Below are 20,336 nucleotides of genomic sequence, written 5' to 3' on the forward strand. Positions count from 1 at the left end.
CAATGAGCTCATGTTCTTTAGTGGAAATGTAGAGTATGGTGGAAATAATGATGATATCATTTGTATTATATACATTTTTGGTTGTGAAGAAACTCCTACATCATTTTGTAAGATACAAAATATTGAAGATAATTAAATCAATACTTTACATTTTTTGTGAAGTTTGCTTGTCAATAGAATTTCATGGTTATATCATTTCCATTATATGTTTTATTGATTATGGATGAACTACAACATTATTTTATAAGATAAAAACTTTGAAGATAATTAAAATTAATATAATAGTTATGAGAATTTTGGTTTGGAATGCTACATTGTTTAATGTTTTGCAAGAAACAAAATATTGAATATAACTAGAGAAAATATTGTATTAATTATATTTGAAAAAATTGATTGTTGAAAATCATACTTAAATTTATTTATTTTTTTAATTTTAATTTTTTACACTATATTCTTTCATGTATTCTTTAGAGAGACAATAGTTGGGTTTTAAACATATATCATCTCTCAAGAGACAATAGCTAGATTTAAGAAATTTATCATCTCTAAAGAGACAAAAGAAAAATTACCTTATGGAGACAAAAATATTCCAAAAATATTCATTTTTCATATTGTCTTTACATGAAAATTTTCTAAGACAATCTATTGAGTCACTTGTTGGGAGACAATTTTTGAGATAATATGCAAGTTTTTTCTTGTCTTGATGTAAGATGATTCATACAAAATAACTTTTAAAATTTTTCTCCCCCACCCTTTATGTAATAGTGTATGAAGTCTTGTATTGCTAATATCCAATCTTGCAACTAGCTTATGCACATAAATATGATCAAATAAATGACATAATTTAAAAACATCATGTTTTGAAAATCTATAATAATGATCTATCTATTTATTGATCCTTTAAATAATTTGATTGGAGTCCCTTAATGTTGGGATAAGCTGAAAACATGATTCTTTTTTAACTTGTTTCTCTTTTGTATGAAAACTCTATAAGTACAAGGCATTGTTGTAGAAAATTATAGTATAGAGACCATTGTTTCAATAACTTTGTCATCCTACCAAAATTGTTTTGGATTTTATATTATAGCTAAATAATCATGGATACTTGAGGCTCTATAGATTGCATTGTAACTATTGTTATTGATAATACAATTGAGTCTAGCTTTTGAGTGGTGGGATTTTTCCCAAGAAGGGTTTTCCACATGTATCTTGTGTTTTGTGTTTATCTGTTGAAATTTTCAATATGTGTTTATTTAATTTTCCATAGTGTAAAGATTTTTGAGATAATTTTGAACATCATCTCTATTGTTAGATTTATCATTTGGAAGCATTTCTGCACTTATGATTCCTTTCATTTGGTATTAGAGCCTATCGATTTATGTTTGTTATTGTTCTTGGGAAGATGGACTTTTTGTGCTGATCTAGTTTCAGTGGGAGTTTTATAGAGAAATTTTTTCACAATCTAATTGTAGGTTAGATATGGAAGGCACATCCATTAGAGTTGAGATGGATAAGTTTAATGTAAGAAAATTTGAGTTGCAGAAACTTAAAATGGAGGATATTCTTATAAATAGAGATCTATGGGCTAAAATTTCTTCAATAAAACCTCAAACTACATTACATTTAGATTGGGATAAGATGGATTGAAAAGCCAAGGGTTTGATAAGACTCTATTTCACTAATTTTGTACTCTTAAATATTCATGATAAAAAGATTGCCACTATTTTTTGAAAACATTTTGATGATATTTATCAAGGAAAATCCTTGGTAAATAAGTTATTTATTAGAAATAAGTTGTAATCTTTGAGAATGGAGGAAGGATTTTATATTGTTGATCACTTGAATCCATTTAATATACTAATTTCTTAGTTAAATTCTATTGGTGATAAGATTCATGGTAAAGATAAATGTATGCTTCTATTATGTTATTTGTTGGACTCGTAGGATCACCTTTTTATGGCTATTGGAAGCACAAAAACTACTTTCAAATTGGAGGATGTGGTTGATTCATTGTTATCTAAAGAAAAGCAATGAAAAAATTCTAAAATGGGTAAGGAGGCCCTAGTCTGACATTATAGAGAAATGGAAAAAGGAAAGAAAAAGAACAAGAAGGGAAAATTCAAGTATTCTTGGAGATCTAAGTCATCTGGTAAAATTTCCAAAGAAAAATGTTAGAACTATGTCAAACGTGGTCATCTTCATAAAGATTTCCAAGAGGAGAAGAAAAACAAAGGTAAAAGGTTTTCTTTGATTCTAACACTAATGAATATTCTCAAAATGACATAATTTTTTTTGTTTCAACCTTACCAACATATGCTTCAGAAGATGTATGGTTGACAGACTTAGGTGCTTCTTTTCACTGACATCTCAAGGACATTTGTTTTCAAATTATGAAGATTTTGATGGTGGAAAGGTGTATCTGGGTGATAACTCTCATGTATTTATATTTTTGGTCATGGTAGATTCAATATTAGATTCCTTGATGATAGAGTGAAGGGGCTTGATGGTGTAGTGCATATCACTAGTTTAGCTAGGAACCCAATTTTAGCCAACAAGGTAAATGATGTGGGTGTGTAGGTTGTTTTCTTGAGTGATGGTACAAGATGACATAAGGTTCTATGATTATTTATAAGGGAGTTAGGATGGGTACCTTGTATAGGATGAATGCATGTATGATTCAATGCAATAACACTTTTGTGTTGTCTAAGAAAAGGGCTTCAGATTCTTCATTCTCACTAGCAGATCAAGAAAATGAGAAGACCATTGTTTCTACATCTCATGATCATGCTTTCAAGGTACCTAAGGGTGATAATAATTGGGAAATGAAGCATCCTATTGGTGAGAAGGGTCTTAGAGCCCTAAAAAATAAGATCCTTATTGAAGGTCTTAATGATTGTAATATGTATTTTGGCTTTTCTAAACATTGTAAATATGGTAAACAACACCATGTTTCCTTTTATTCTAGTTCTCATAAGTCTTGTGGAGTTTCGGATTATATTCATTTAGATTTCTTTGGTCCAGTTAATTTTCCTTTGATATATATATATATATATATATCTTTGTATTTTCTCTCTTTCATAGATAATTATAGTAGAAAGAAATTTTTATATATCCTCATAATTAAATCTAAAGTTTTTGGTCATTCTGTGGAATTTAAATCCTTTTTTCAAAATTAGATTGGTTGAAAATTTTATGTGTTTTGAGACTTGTAATGGTTGTGAGGTTTACTTGGAAAAACTTGATAAGTTCTGCAAGGATCCTAGAATTGAGAGACATAAGACAACTCCATACACTTTACAACAAATGGAGTTTCAAAGAGGATGAATAAAATTTTGATGAAAAGGTCTACGAGTATGCTAAGTGGTGTTGGCCTTGAACAAAATTTTTGCGTTGAAGTTGTCGCTACTGCATGTTATTTATTTAATAGGTCTCCTACTTCAGCACTTGTTGAGAAGAGACCCATGAAGGATTGGTCTAGCAATAAGCCCTCTTTAAGTATTTGGTTGTGAGCCATATGCTTGTGTTACAATTGTGAAAAGACAAAAGTTGGAGATCAAGGCAATCAAGTGTATCTTTATTGGCTATGTTGTTAGTGTGGAAGACTACAAGCTTTGGGATCTAGTTGCGAAGAAGGTTCTCTATAGTAGAAGTGTTATATTTTGTGAGTTGAAACCTTCTACAATTGATTTGCAAAAAGACAGGAAAGAAGTGCATAAAAGGGAAGTAGTTCATATTCCTATTACTTCTAAGGAAGAAGAATGATGAGGACCTGATGGAATTGATAATGAGAAGAAACTAAGAATATCTAAAATTTCTAAAGAAGACCAAGGACCTCAACCTTAAACTTTGAGGTCTACTTACGATAGAAAATGGCTTGATAGATTTTGTAATTCACCTGTGAGGTTTGGACATTCTTTGTTAAATTCGTGTTGTATATTTTCTTTCATTTCTAACTCTTTTTAGAGCCCAAGAATGTTAAAGAGGTTATGGGTATGAATGATGCAGATTCCTAGATAGAAGCCATGAATGAAGAGAAGGAAACATTGAAGAAAATAACTACTTGGGATTTGGTACCTTTTCCTAGAGGAAAGAAACATGTTGAATGTAAATGGGTGTTCAAGAAGAAAGTGCATCTAGAAGGGAGTGTTGAGAAGTAAAAGGCATGGTTGGTTGGGAAGAAGTATTCACAAGTGGGGGGAGTTGACTATGAAAAAATGTTCTCTCTTATAGAAAAGTTGGCATCCATTTGATTGTTATTATCACTTGGAACATCTTATTATTTTAAACTTGAGAAAATGGATGTGAAGACAACATTCCTTCATGGTGATTTGAAGGAAGAAATTTTTATATGTCACAGCTACGACACTTCATTGAAATAGGTAAATAAGATCTTGTTTGTAAGTTGAAGAAATCTTTATATGGTTTGGAATAGTCCCCTAGAATGTGGTATCAAAAGTTTGACCCCTATGTGTTGTCCTTGGGATTTATGAGATCTAAATCCAACTATTGTGTATAATATAAATTTAAAAATGCTCAGATTCTTATGATACTCTTGTATGTGGAGGACATGTTGTTTATTGGGAATGGTAAAAGAACAATTTCTAATTTGAAGTCTAAGTTAGTAGCACGGTTTGAAATGAAAGATCTAGGTGCAACTAGGTATATCATTGGTATTAAGATCATTCATGATATAGGTAGCAAAAGGTTTTGGATGAGCCAGAGTTAGTATGTTAACTTTTTGTTGGAGAAATTCAACACAATATATTGTAGGAAATTAGTTGTTCCCATGTTACATGCAACAAAAATATACAAAGAGGAAAGTCCAAAATACCATAGTAAGATGGAGGAAATGTCTCAAGTACATTATGTGATGTCTTGGTAGCTTGATGTATGATATGGTCTATACAAGACCAAACATTTCCGAAGTAGTGCAAGTCCTTAGTTCATATATGGCTAATCTTGGAAGGGTGCATTGGGTTGCACTTAAGAGAGTATTGAGATGTTTGAGAGGTACATCTGAGTATTTCTTGTGTTTTCATTATAAATTTTCTATATCTCAATGTTCAATTTTCATTCATGGATATGTTGATTCAGATTGGATAGGTGACATTTAAAAAAAGATCCACTAGTAGATATGTTTAAATGATGTTTGGTAGTGCAATTAGTTGGATGAGAAAGTGGAAGGTTGAAGCTACTTTATCCACTAAAGAAGTTGAGTAAAATGCAACTATGCATGCTTCTAATAAGACTATTTATCTTAGTAAATTATTTTATGATATTGGTTTTGATGCAAGAAAAAATGCTAAATTTTGTGATAGCCAAAGTGTTATCTATTTAGCAAAGAAAACTATTTTCCATGCCAAAACAAAGCATATTAATGTACAATATCATTTTTTTGTGATATGACAAAGATGGAAAGGTGAAGTTAGAAAAGTTTGCTACTTGGGGAATGTTGCAGATCCATTAACAAAGCATGTGAGCTTAGAGAAGTTTAGGTTGTGTGTTGGATCTACGAGCCTTGGGGCCTATGATGTGATACAATAACTCTAGAATGGTCTTCATCAAGTAGGAGATTTTTGGTATAAGGTGACTCGGCCTTACCATGATTTAAAATTCTATTTGTGCTTTATTGGAAATTTGCTAAATGAAGCTAGACCATTCCAAAAGAAAAGACTTCGACTAGAAAAACAAAAAGCTTCTACTTTTTACTTGTTTATTCTCTTATGCTTTGTTTTTATGGAAGAGGTGTGCATAAGAAAGTTTCTAAAATATTTTGAAGATGCATTGAATGTAGATGCTTTAGAAGTGTTGAAATCTGATTGAAAAGATCATTATTGAAGAAGGAAAAATGTTGATAAAGAATGTTTTCAATCATTGTTTTGTCACTGATGTCAAACCTACTATTTTTTGGAATGACAATTGCTTATAAGATCCATGTACTATCACTTGGTTTATTAATGAAGAGGATTTAATCAATAAGATGTAACAAAAGAACCTAAGGGAAAGGTAGCGTTATGATTTTGTAATGAAGTACAAGGATCAATTAAGAAAATGGTAAAATGGTCTATTGATAATACACTTGAAGATAATAAGGTTGGCTTCACTTAAAAACTCTAGAAGAATAAGTTTAATCAAAATATTTGTAAATCTTGATCAAATTCATCAGTGGGTGTCAAGCAAGTTAGTTCATGCTAAGAAGATTATCAGTAAGTTTTGAGAAAATACAAAATCTAGTGTGTCAAGTGAAATAGAAGGTGCTGAGTTAGAAAAAATGTAATAGGTGTTGAGAATTGGTAAAAATTAGTTGATGTTGAGTGACTCCACAGTAGGTGCTAAGTAACATAGTATGTGCCAAGCATTAGAAAGTCAATAATGTTGAGCTACTATATTATTTGAAAAGTCAAAGATTCACCAAATCTGAGCCAATAAGTTTGTTACCTTGAATCTTTTGAACTAGATGGAAGATAAGGATGTTGAGCTAGTGGTACAGGATTCTAGGTTAACCAGTTTTAGGTGAATATAGGTGTATTCCATATGATTCTTCTAGAAGAAACAAGATAAGGGGATGATACATTGTATCTAAACTAATCCATTCAAAACAAAATAAGAACAGGAAGATTAAAATGAGAAAGGTATTCCAAACTCCTACTTACGGAGTTATAGGTCAAGAAGTAGAGGGGGATTGGAAAGAGTGTGTGGTATTGAGGAGAAGGCATTGAGAGGGAAGAATAGAGTATAAATACTCTACTTCGATAGGTGATCATAGAGGTGATTGAATTAGCATAATGTGCATGGAGATTGAAGGAGACAAAGCTTGAAAGAAGGACAAGTTGTCAAAGCTACAGAGGCTGAAAGCTAGGAAAAAATTGCGAACTAAATTGAGATTTGAAAGTTGCAAGTTATGTTGTGAGTTGTATCAGATCAAAAGACATTAGTTTTACTCTCTAGTAGTTGTAACAGTTAGGAAAAAATCTTATGGACTTAGGTTGGTTTAACAACCATTTTGTAAATCCTTTAATAGTGTAACATTCCAAGTGAATGTTCTAAAGTCCTTTAACGAGGCCCACTTCTAACAAAGTGGTTGAAATCCCTTAACTGGGTCACGTTTAACAATGTGCTTTGTAGCCTTTAATAGGGTAGGCCTTTCATAGGGCATCACTTCAAAAGAGTGAAAAACAAGGTAGCATGTTACTGGTGGTTTTTCCCAAATTTGGTTTCCACATAAATAATTGTATTATGTGTTGATCTTTCATGCCTTATTGCTAAGAAGAATGTTTAGCTTGGATGCATGGTTAGTTTAAATGGGCTCACTATACTTTGTGTAAAATATTTATTAGGACATTTTGACCTTGAATAATTGATTCACCCCCCCTTTTAGGTATTCTAAAGTATCTCTAACAATTGGTATCAAATCCATTTGCTAATTTTGTTTAAAGGTACTACAAGCAGAAAGATCAAAATATCTAAGAGAGAAGTTACCAAGCTCAACAAAGAAAACTTTGTTGCAGGGAAAAGTTTAAAGAAGCTATACCTTGGATCAATAGGTAATCATGCACAAACCTCAATTGAAGTGGAACATGTTGATCTAGATGGCATTCCTACTACAAAACATTTGAAGAAAAAGAAGGGGCACAATCAGGCAATGCTAGAAATTGCCTCTACCCTAAACTATGCTAAATTCGATGACATCAAAGGATGCACCTCTTCATTCAAGATTTGGGGAGCCCTAAAAATATTTATGGAGGAGATAAGAACATCAAAAGAGAAAAATAAAAAAGCCTTACAAGAAAGTTTGATGACATGAGAATGGAGGAAGTTGAGAACATTGCTCAATATGCCTCTAGAATAAAGGAAGTAGTAAGTACTATAAGAAGTTTGGCTGATCATTTAGATGATGAAACTATAACTAGAAAAGTCTTAAGAACCTTGCTTCCCATCCATGCTATTAGAGTATCAACCATCCAAGAGTTGAGATGCATACTACGAAACTAACTAACTCTTGAAGGTATAGCGGGAAAACCTATTGCATTTGACTTATCCAAATTTGATAACTACAGACTTGAGAATCTTGAATCTTCTTTCAAGGCCAAGCTATTGTTGAAAGACATAGAAGAGGTGAAACCAAAAGAGAATAAAAGAAAGATAAAATATGCATCTAGTGATAGTAGCACAGATGAAGAAGATGTGGAATAATTGAAAGCATTACTACCCAAAAGATTTCACAGAGGTAAAGGTAAATTCAAATGTAAGTTTCCTATATTTTTTTTAATTGCAATGAAGTAGGATATATTACTACAAGGTGCACACAAGAAAAGAAGTACATAAAAGGCAACAAGTACAAAAAAAGAAGAGAAAATGATAGCAAAGATTACAAAGAAAAAGGCAAAAAGTGCTACATTGTTGATGAAGAGAATTCTTATGAAAATAAAGATGATATAGTCTATGTAGCCATGAAGGATGGGTTAGATAAAGATGAAGCAACAACACTAGTAACCTGTGTAAACAAGAATGATAGGTGGATCATAGACAGTGGATGCTCACATCACATGATAGGAGACAAAAGTAAGTTTGTTACCTTAACTTAGTATCATGGAAATAGTGTTAGATTTGGAAATGATGATCCATGTCTAATCAAAGGAAAAGGTTTCATTAAGCTCATAGAGAAAATTTCATGTGATAATACATATTATGTTGAAGGATAGAACTAAATTCTACTGAGTGTGTCATAGTTAGGCAATATAGGATGCAAAGTAGAATTTGGAAACAAAACTGCCAAAATCTATGACAGCAATGGAAATCTAATAGGAAAAGGAGACCAAACTAGGAGTAATCTATTTTACCTAGATATGGAGGATGTTGCCTATCTTATTGTCAAATTTGATGATGTGTGGCTATGGCATAAAATTTTATGTCATTTCAACTTTGATAATCTGATTAGCATTAGCAAAATGAAGAAAGTCAAAGATTTGCCTAAATTGAAGAAGCTTGACAATACAATGTGCAAACAATGTCATCTAGGAAAGATGACCAAGTCAAATTTCAAAACCAAAACCTATACTTCCAAAGAAGTACTAGAGTTAGTCCATACTAATTTACATGGCCCAATAGAAGTGAAAAGCTACAAATGAGACAAATAGATAATGTTATTTGTTGATGACTACTCTAGAATGATGACTTTCATGTTTATAAAGAAAAAATATGATGCATTAGAAATGTTTCAATGGAATTTGGCTAGGGTTGACAAAGAAACAGGGAAGAGTGTAAGGTGCCTAAGATTAGATAGAGGAGGAGAGTTCACATCAAAATAATTTGAGACATTTAGCAATGATAAATGCATTAAGAGACAAATATCAACACCTAGAATTGACCCACAAAATGGAATTGTAGAGAGGAGGAATAGATTAGTGATGGATTGTGCTACAATGTTAATGGTGGACAAGAAAATTTCTCTAAAGTACTCAAGAAAAGCTATAAGTACAGTTGTCTACACCCTAAACCAAGTAAAAATCAAGAAAGGTACAAATGCAAAACTTTTTGAATTATGGTATGGTCACTCACCCAATGTAAAACATCTCAAAGTGTTTGGTCGTAAGTGTTATATTCCTAAAGATTCTAGAAATGGAAAGTTTGATGCAAAGAGTGATGAAGGTATATTCCATAGAAGCTCCAATCGAAGTAATGCATATAAGTGCTTAAATACTAACACTAGCAAAATTGTGGAAAGTGCAAATGTAAACTTTGATGAACATACATAAGTTAAAGTTGATAAATCCATCAAGAAACCAGAAGAGTATAGATATTTTGTATACTTCTATGAAGGAATGACTGTTGAAGAAGAAGCTACCAATCAAGTTGGAAATTAACAACAAGTTTTAGTATCTACCAAGTCACAACTAGTGAACACCAAGTTGCATGCAAAAGTTGGGTTGTAAAATGGAGAAAATGAACATTCTAACACTAAAATCAATACACATGAAAGAGATGTTGAGCTACCAGAAGGAGATGTGCATACTTACTCTGACGCTGAAAGATCAAAAATGACAACAAGGATAGAACAAAGGCTATCCAAGTATATCAGAAGAAATCACCCTGCTAAAAAAATCATTAGTGACAAGGTAGCCAAACTAATGACAAGGAATAAACTAAGGAATTAATCATGTTTGCTAAGCAAGATTGAACCAAAAATAGTGAAATATGTACTAAAAGATGATAGTTGGTGTAAAGCTATGGAAGAGGAGATTGAGAAGATAGAAAAGAAAATAAATTGGACTTTAGTTACAAAACCAACTAAGAAGAATATTATTGGTACCAAGTGGGTATTTAAGAACAAGTTAGATGAGAATAGTGAGATCACAACAAATAAGGCCAGACTAGTCTATAAAGGTTATGCTCAAGAAGAAGGACTAGACGATGGGGAAACATTTTCCCTTGTTGCAAGGATGGAAGAAGTAAGAACTCTACATACATATGCTACCAATAAAGGTTTTAATGTCTACCAAATTGATGTGAAGTCAAATTTTCTAAATGCTATATTGGAAGAAAAGGTTTACATTGAACAACTAGAGGGATTTTTTGATGACAACAAGGATATAGTTTGCAAGTAGCATAAAGCACTCTATGGTTTGAAACAAGCACCTAGAGCTCAGTATGCGAGACTTCACAAATATTATTTGAAGATAGGATTTGAGAGAATTGATGATAATAGAAACCTATATATCAAGATATAAAAAGGTAAAGACATTCTAATATCTAAAATCTTTGTTGATGATATAACATTTTGAGGAAAAGATGCACTATGCAAGATATTGCTAAACAAATGAAACATGAGTTTGAGATGTCAATGTTTGGGGAAATCAAATTATTTGTTGGATTGCAAGTATATCAACTCAGACATGGCATATTTGTAACCCAATCAAAATATATCAAGGAGGTACTCAAAAATTTTGGCTTAGAGGATTCAAAACTAGTCAGTACACCAATGAAAAAAAGACATAAGTTATCCAAGAATGATGAATCAATTGAAGTAAACCACATAATGTACAAATCAATGATTGGAAAGTTATAGTATGTTGTACACGATAGACCAGACATTCCATTATCTATTGGAATAGTGGCAATATTTTTTGCAAACCCAAGACAAAATTCATCTTATGGTAGTAAAAGGAATAATGACGTTCCTAAAAGAAACAAATGACTTTGGCTTATGCTACAAGAGGACTAAAACTTTTGAATTGAATGCCTACACTGATGTAGATTGGGGAGGTAATATTGATGATAGAAAAAACACTGGTGGAGGAGCACTCTTCTTAGGTAAAAGATTAGCCACATGGACTAACAAAAAGAAAAGTTGTACTTAATAGTCCATAGCTAAAGCCAAATATGTTGCTACTACCAATAATTGTACAAAGATTGTATGGATGAAGCACCTATTGAAAGGTATTAAGGAATAGAAAACTTAACCTGTGATACTCTATTTTGATAACACAAGTGCTATCAACATATCAAAGAATCCTATGATGCATGCCAAAACAAGCACATTGCAATTAAGTATCACTATGTAAGAGAACTAGTGGAAGACAAACAAGTGAAGATGGAATATGTCAACTCAAAGGAAAAAATTGTCGACATCTTCACAAAACCATTAACTAAAGATGAATTTGAATATCTTAGAGGAAAGTTAGGGGTGACACCCCTATCTAAGACTATTTATTTAACAACAAGATTGCCCTACATCAAATGAGTTGATTGCTGAAATGATATAAATTGATGTAGAGGATCCTTACTCTAGGTTTGTTCTGAAGTAATTAAAATGCTGAAATTCCAAAAAAGTCATAGGCAAGGTGATAGAGGGTGAAATTGGAGATCCTAAAAATGTTATACTTGTATGATAAGATGCCAAAATAATATGTCTTTGTCATTGTTCTCAAAGAGGGAGAAATAGAATAAACTAATCAAATCTACATGATCAAATGTGTAAAGGAAGAAATAGCATAAAGGAAGGAGAGAAGAAATAGCAACTAAAGAGAGAGAAAATAGCACAAGCAAAAGTCAATCAGCATGACAAGATCATAGAGGGAGTAGAACAAAAAGGAGAAGATAGTGTATCACCAAAAGTGATATCCCTAATACTTTGAAAGAGGGAGTCACTTATAGAATTTAGAGGGAGTCATAAGAAATTCAAAGTTACTAATAGAATGAATAAGTTTGGATACAAAGTTTTCTTTTTGGAGTTTGACTTACTTTTTTAACCTAGTTAGCATTTTGATAACTAGGTTGATCAATTTGGTTTGCCATCGATGCCAAATAGGGAGATTATTGAAATTTGATTGTAACAATCATTATTGAAGAAGGGAGATTATTGATAAAGAATATTTTCAATCATTGTTTTGTCATTGATGTCAAACCTACTATTTGGTTGAATGACAATTGCTTATAAGATCCAAGTACTATCACTTAGTTGATTGATGAAGAGGATTTAATCAATAAGATGTAACAAAAGAACCTAAGGGAAAGGTTGAGTTATAATTTTTTAATGAAGTACAAGGATCAATTAAGAAAATGGTAAAATGATCTATTGATAATACATTTGAAGATATATAGGTTGGCTACACTTAGAAACTCTAGAAGAATAAATTATAACAAATCTGTCTGTAAAGCTTGACTAAATTCATCAGTGGGTGTCAAGCAAGTTAGTTCATGCCGAGCAGATTATTAGTAAGTGCTGAGAAAATGCAAAATCTAGGGTATGCCGAGTGAAATAGAAGGTGTTGAACAAGTCCAAGTGTTAAGCTAGAAAAATTGTAATAGGTGTCAAGCATCAGTAAAACTTAGTTGATGCAAAGTGACTCCATAGTAGGTGCCAAGTAACACAGTATGTGTCAAGCATCAAAAATTAAATAGTGCCAAGCTACTGCATTATTTGAAAAGTAGAAGATTCACCAAATATGAGCTGATAAGTTTGTTGCCTTGAATTGTGTGAACTAGATGGAAGATAAGCATGTTGAGCTAGTGGTATAGAATTCTAGGTTAACCATTTTTAGGCAAATACAAGTGGATTCCACATGATGCTTCTAGAAGAAATAAGATAAGGGGACAATACATCGTATCTTACCTAATCCATTCAAACCCAAAATAAGAGCATGAAGATCAAAGTAGGAAACATATTCCAAACTGCTACTTAAGGAGTTATAGGTCATGAGATAGAGGTAGATTGGAAAGAGTGTGTGGTACCAAAGAGAAGGCATTGAGAGGGAAGAATAGAGTACAGAGACTCTACTTCGGTGGGTGACCACATAGGTGATTGCATTGGCACAATGAGCATGGAGACTGAAGGAGACAAAGCTTGAAAGAAGGACAACTTGTCAGAGCTGTAGAGATTGAAATCCAGGAAAAATTTGTGAACTAAATTGAGATCTAAAATTTGCAAGTTATGTTATGAGGTGTATCAGATCAAAATCCCTTATCGTTAATCTCTAGCAATTATATTAGTTAAGGAAAAATCCTAAGGACTTAAGTTGGTTTGACAACCACTTTATAAATCCCTTAATAGGGTGACATTCCAAGTGAATGTTCTAAAGTCCTTTAACTAGGCCGACTTCTAACAGGGTGGTTGAAATCTCTTAATTGGGTTAGATTTAGTAGTGTGTTTTGTAGCCTTTTACATGGCAGGCCTTTTACTGGGCATCACTTCAGAAGAGTGAGAAACAAGGTAGCATGTTACTGGTGGTTTTTCCCAAGTTGAGTTTCCACATAAATCACTATGTTATGTGTTGATCTTTCATGTCTTATTCTTGTATGTTGATTTATTAGTAACTTGCTAAGAAGAATGTTTAGCTTACTTGCATTATTAATTTAAATAGGCTCACTATATTTAGTGTAAATATTTTATTAGGACATTTGGACCTTGAATAACTGATTCAACCCCCCTCTCTATTATTCTAAATTATTTCTGACAATTGGTATCAAAGCCATCTACTAATTTGCTTTAAAGTTACTACAAGTAGAAAAGTCAAAATGTCTATGAGAGAAGTTTCCAAGCTCAATAGAGATAACTTCACTGAATGAAAAAGTTTAATGAAGCTAGACCTTGGATTAATAGGTGATCATGCACAAACCTCAATTGAAGTGGAACATGTTGATCTAGCTGGTGTCCCTACTACAAAAGATATGGAGAAAAATAAGGAGCACAATCATGAAATGCTCAAAATTGCCTCTACCCTCAACTATGGTAAATTTTATGACATTAAAGGATGCACCTCTACATTCAAGATGTGGGAAGCCCTAAAAAATATTTATAGAGGAGATAAGAATGTCCAAAGAGAAAAAGTAGAAACCCTTAGATGAAAGTTTGATGACATGAGAATGAAGGAAGATGAGAACATTGCTCAATATGCCTCTAGAATAAAGGACCTAGTAAGTGCAATAAGAAGTTCAGCAAGTCATTTAGATTATGAAACTGTTATTAGGAAAGTCTTAAGAACCTTGCTCCCCATCTATGCTATTGGAGTATCATCCATCCAAGAGTTGATATGCATACCAAGAAACAAACTAACTCTTGAAGGTATATTGGGAAGACCTACTGCATTTGACTTATCCAACTTTGATAACTACAGACTTGAGAATCTTGAATCTACTTTCAAGGCCAAGCTATTGTTGAAAGACACTAAAGAGGTGAAAGTAAAGGAGTAGAAAAGAAAGATATACTATGCATCTAGTGACAACAGCACATATGAAGAAAATGTGGAACAATAGGAAGCATTACTGGCAAAAAGATTTCACAGAGGCAAAGGTAAATTCAAAAGTAAGTTTCTTATCATTTTTTTTAATTGCAATGAATTAGGACATATTTCTACAAGAAGCACACAAAAAAAAAACTAAATAAAAGACAAAAAGTACAAAAATAGAACAGAAGATGATAGCAAAGATTACAAACACAAAGGAAAAAAGTGGTACATTGTTGAAGAAGAGAATTATGATGAAAATGATAATGATGTAGTCTATGTAGCCATGAAGGATGAGTCAGATGAAGATAAGGCAACAACACTGGTAACCTATGTAAACAAGAATGATAGGTGGATCATAGATAGTGGATACTCACATCATATTACAAGAGAAAAAAGTAAGTTTGTTACTTTAACATAGTATGATGGAAATAGTGTTAGATTTGCAAATGATGCTCCATTTCTAATCAAAGAAAATGGTTCCATTAATCTCATAGAGAAAATTTCATGTGATAATGCATATTATGTTGAAGGATTGAACTACAATCTACTGATTGTGTCACAGTTAGGCAACATAGGATGCAAAGTAGAATTTGGAAACAAAATTGTAAAAATCTATGATACTAACGGAAATCGGATAGGAAAAGGAGACCAAACTAGGAGTAATCTATTTTATCTAGATATGGAGGATGTTGCCTATCTTATTGTCAGATTTGATGATGTGTGGCTATGGCATAAAATTCTATGTCAAGTCAACTTTGATAATCTAATTAGCATCAACAAAATGAAGAAAGTCAGAGGTTTGCATAAACTAAAGAAGTCTAACAATTCAATGTGCAAATAGTGTCAGCTAAGAAAGATGACCAAGTCTATTAGAAATTTTTTAGAATAACTAAGAGGGTGGGAGGAGGGGTGAATCAGTTATTCAAGGTCCACATGTCCTATTCAAACTTTTCACTAAGTATAGTGAGCTCATTCAACCATTCGTTCATCCAAGCTTTAACTTATCTAACCAGCAAGTTACTGTAAATCAACATGCAATAATAACACATAAAAAATCAACACATAATATAGTTGTTTACATGGAAACCCAATTTGGGAAAAACCACTAGTAACATGCTACTCAATTTTCACTCTTTTAAAGTGATGGCTTGTGAAAGGCCTGCCCTATTAAAAGCTTACAACACACTATAAAATGTAACGTTATTTGAAGTTTTAACCACACTACTAGAAGTGGGCCTGGTTAGAGGACTTTAGAACATTCACTTGGAATGTCACCCTATTAAAGGATTTACAAATGGCTATTAAACCAACCTAAGTCCATAGGATTTTCAAATCTAATACAATTACTAGAGAGTATTAGAAAATCTTGACCTAACTACACCATACAAATTATCCTATAGATCTTAGATCACTTCTCAGCTCATACCCTTGCCTGGCCTTCAATCTCTGCGACTCTGATAGCTTGCCCTCCTTTTAAGATTAGTTTCCTTGAGTCTCATTGCTCAATGTACTGATGCAATCATCTCTTCATGACCACTTGTAGAAGTAGACCCTCTATGTTCTTCCTTCTCCTAGATGTCACCACCTTGACACCCTTCTAACCACTTAATAGATTTGGCTCTCCAGCAGCAACAGTATCAATAGCTCTCTCCCTCTTGGTCTATGACTCCTTAAATAGAAGTCTTGGAGTACCTTTTCCCACTTGATTCTTCCATTCTTTATTTTGAATTCACATGGATTAGGTAAGATTCATTGCATCTAACCCATAATTTTTTTCCTCTAGAAACTTCTTGAATAATCCTTTAGAATTTTCCCAAAAAAAGTTTACATAGGATTCTATGCCACTAGCTCATCATCCTTATCATCCAACTCATTCAAAAAATTAAATGTAGCCACTTGTCAGCATAGATATGGTGAATCTTTGTCATTTGAAATAATGTAGCTCAACGCAACACTATTGAAATACTAGTGCTCGACACATACTGTGTTACTCGACACCCACTCTATTTTTCCTGGTGCTCGGCACATGAAGATCACTTAGCACTAACTAAGAATTTTTTTCTTCTTGGCACCTGATCTTCACTCAGCACCTGAAGATAACTTGGCATACACTAGAATTTCCTATTACTTGGCTCTAACTGAGAATTTTCTCGACACCCACTAATGATCTTAGTTTACGCTTTGCATACCACCTTGTGACAACTTCTTCCTCCAATGTTTCTAAGTGTGACCAATCTCTGTATCCTTAAGTATGTTATTAGTACATCATTTAACCATTGTGTTAACTAATCCTTGCACTTCATTACAACATCATAACTCAACCTTTCCCTTAGGTTCTCTTGTTACATCTTGTTGATCATATCCTCCTCATCAATACACTAAGTGATAGTACTTGGATCTTATAAGCAAATATCATTCCTACAAATAGCAGGTTTGACATCAATGACAAAACAATGATTGAATACATTATCTTCCTTCTTTGCAACAATCTCCCTCTTTGGTTTTCAATAATGAGCTTTTCAATTAGATTTTCAACAATCTCCCTCTTTGGCATTGATGGCAAACCAAACTAATCAACCATCAGACTAAATTATTCAACCAAATGCTAACTAGGTTAGAACAGTAAGTTGAATGCCAAAAAGTAAATTGTAACTTCACATCTCCTTTTACTTTTTTGATTGCTCATCCTCTACTATTTTGATCAACATCTGATTATTTCTATCAATTTCTCCCTCTATCTTGATTTGATTAGTTTTTTGCTATTTCTCCCTCTTGATCCTTTTCCTGATCCTTCTCTTGTTGGTTAGTTTTAAACATCTTCTCTCCCTTTGACAACAATGCCAAAGACATATAAGCATCTTAGTATGCAAGTGTAGCTTTTATAGGTTCATTCAATTTCTCCCTCTGTCACCTTACTTGTGACTAATTTGGGACTTTAGCACATCAACTACTTTAAGCATGAATCCAAAGTAAGCATCCTTTGCATCAATGTGTGAAATCTTCATTAATTAGGTTGTTTGATGTAGGGCATTCATGTTTGTGCTTCAAGTAGCCTTAGCTAGGGTTATCACCCCTAACTTACCTCTAAGATACTCAAAAGAATCTTTAGGTAGTGCTTTTGTGAAGATGTCAAAAATTTGTTCATTTGAACTAACATATTCGATCTTGACTTGTTTGTCTTCCACCAACTCTCTTACACAGTGATACTTGATTGCAATATGCTTGGTTTTAGCATGCATTATAGGATTCTTTGATATGTTAATACCACTTGTATTATCACAATAAAGTATCATAGGCTTATTTACCTCTTCCTTCATACCTTTTAGCAAGTGTTTGATCCATACAATATTGGTGCAATTTATAGCAGCTACCATATATTCAGCTTCAGTAGTAGACTATGAGGTATGACTTTGATTTTTGCTAGTCCATGTAATCAACCTTTTCCCCAAGAAAAGTGCTCCTCCACTAGTGCTTTATCTATCATCAATATTACCTCCCCAATCTACATTAGTGTAGGCTTTTAGTTCAAATTTCTCACTCCTTTTGTAGTACAAACCAAAGTCATCAGTTCCTTTTAGGTATCTAAGTATTCTCTTTATTGCCATCAAGTGATTTTCTCTTCGACTTGTAGAAAATCTTGCTACTATTCCAATAGCTAATGGAATGTCTCATCTACTATGTACAACATACTGTAGCTTTCTAATCATTGAACTATACAATGTTTGATTTACTTTAGCAGATTTATCATTCTTGGATAGCTTATGGCTTGTTGCCATTGGTGTGCTAACTAGTTTTGATTCTTCCAACCCAAATGTTTTGAGTACCTCCTTGATGTGTTTAGATTGGGTGACAAATATCCTTCAATTGATGTACTTTTAATCCAACTAAGAGTTTGATTTCTCCAAACATTGACATCTCAAATTCATGCTTCATTTGATCAGAAAAATATTTGTAAAGAACATCTTTTCCTCCAAATATTATGTCATCAAAAAATATTTATGATATCAAAATGTCTTTACCTTCGATAGCTTTGTTGTACAAGTTGTTTTTATCATCTATTCTCTCAAATCCTATTTTCACAAGATATTTGTGCAATCTCTCATACCATGCTCTAGGAGCTTGCTTCAATCCATAAAGTGCTTTGTGCAGTTTGCAGACCATATCCTTATTCTTCTCATCAAAAAATCCCTCTGGTTATTTTATGTAGACTTCCTCTTCTAGTATACCATTCAAAACAGCATACTTTACATCCATTTGGTAGAATTTTAAGCCTTTGTATGCAGCATATACAAGTAATGTTCTCACTCCTTCCATTCTCGCAATAGGAGAAGATGTTTCCTCATAATCCAATCCTTCTTCTTGTGCATAGTCTTTGCAAACTAGTTTGGCTTTGTTTCTTGTTATCTCACCATTCTCGTCAAGTTTGTTTCTAAACACAAATTTGGTACCAATCACATTCTTATCAATTGTTCTAGGAACTAGAGAGCATGTTTTGTTCTTCTTAATCTAATCTATCTCCTCTTCCATGGCTTTATACCAATCATCATCTTGTAGTGCATCATTCATTGTCTTAGGTTCAACCTTTCTTAAAAAACATGATTCATTCCTGAGTCTATTCCTTGTCATTGGTCTGGCATCCTTATCACCAATGATTTGATCTACAAGGTGATGTCTTTTCACATACTTGGCTAATCTTGGTTCTATCCTTCTTTCCATGCTTGATCCTTTAGCTTCAAAGTCATTTTTTTCTTCTTCATTAGGCACTTCATCATTCCTTTCATATGTACTATTTATAGAGTTAGAATGTACATTTTCTACATTTTGCATCTTAGCTTTTGAATGTAACTCGACATTCATAGGTTGAGACTTGGAAAATACTAAAGCTTGTTGTTGATTCACAACTTGATTTGTAGCACTATCTTCAGTTGTCATTCCTTCATAGAAGTATACAAATGATCTATAATCCTCTGATTGCTTGGACTCATCAACCTGATCTTCTGCATGCTCATCAAAATTTACATTTGCACTCTCCACAATCTTGTTAGTGTTAGTATTCAAACACTTATATGCTTTAATTCTAGTGGAGTATGCAAGAAATATGCCTTCATCACTTTTTGCATCAAACTTTCCATTTCTAGTATCTTTAAGAATATAGTATTTACAACCAAAGACTTTGAAAAGTTTAACATTAGGCGAGTGAGCATACCATAGTTCAAAAGGTGTTATATTTGTACCTATCTTGACTTGAAATCTATTTAATGTGTACACTGTAGTGCTTATAGCTTCTCTCTAGTATTTTAGTGCAACATTTTTCTCCATCATCAAGGTTCTAGGACGGTCAATTACTGATCTACTCCTTCTTTTAGCAATACCATTTTGTGGTGGAGTTCTTCATGCTGATGTTTTCCTTTTGATACCTTTTTCATTGCAAAATATTTTAGATTCATTTGATGTAAACTCACCTCCTTTGTCCGACCTTAAGCATTTCAAGTTCTTTCCTATTTCCTTCTCAACTCTAGCCAAATACCACTTAAAAATTTGAAATGCATCATATTTTTTCTTTAAAGACATAGTAGTCATCATCCTGGAATAATCATCTACAAATACATAACA

The sequence above is a fragment of the Cupressus sempervirens genome, chromosome 6, assembly GCF_028749045.1.
Source record: "Cupressus sempervirens isolate cs-2001-9-10 chromosome 6, ASM2874904v1, whole genome shotgun sequence".
NCBI classification, from domain to species: Eukaryota; Viridiplantae; Streptophyta; class Pinopsida; order Cupressales; family Cupressaceae; genus Cupressus; species Cupressus sempervirens.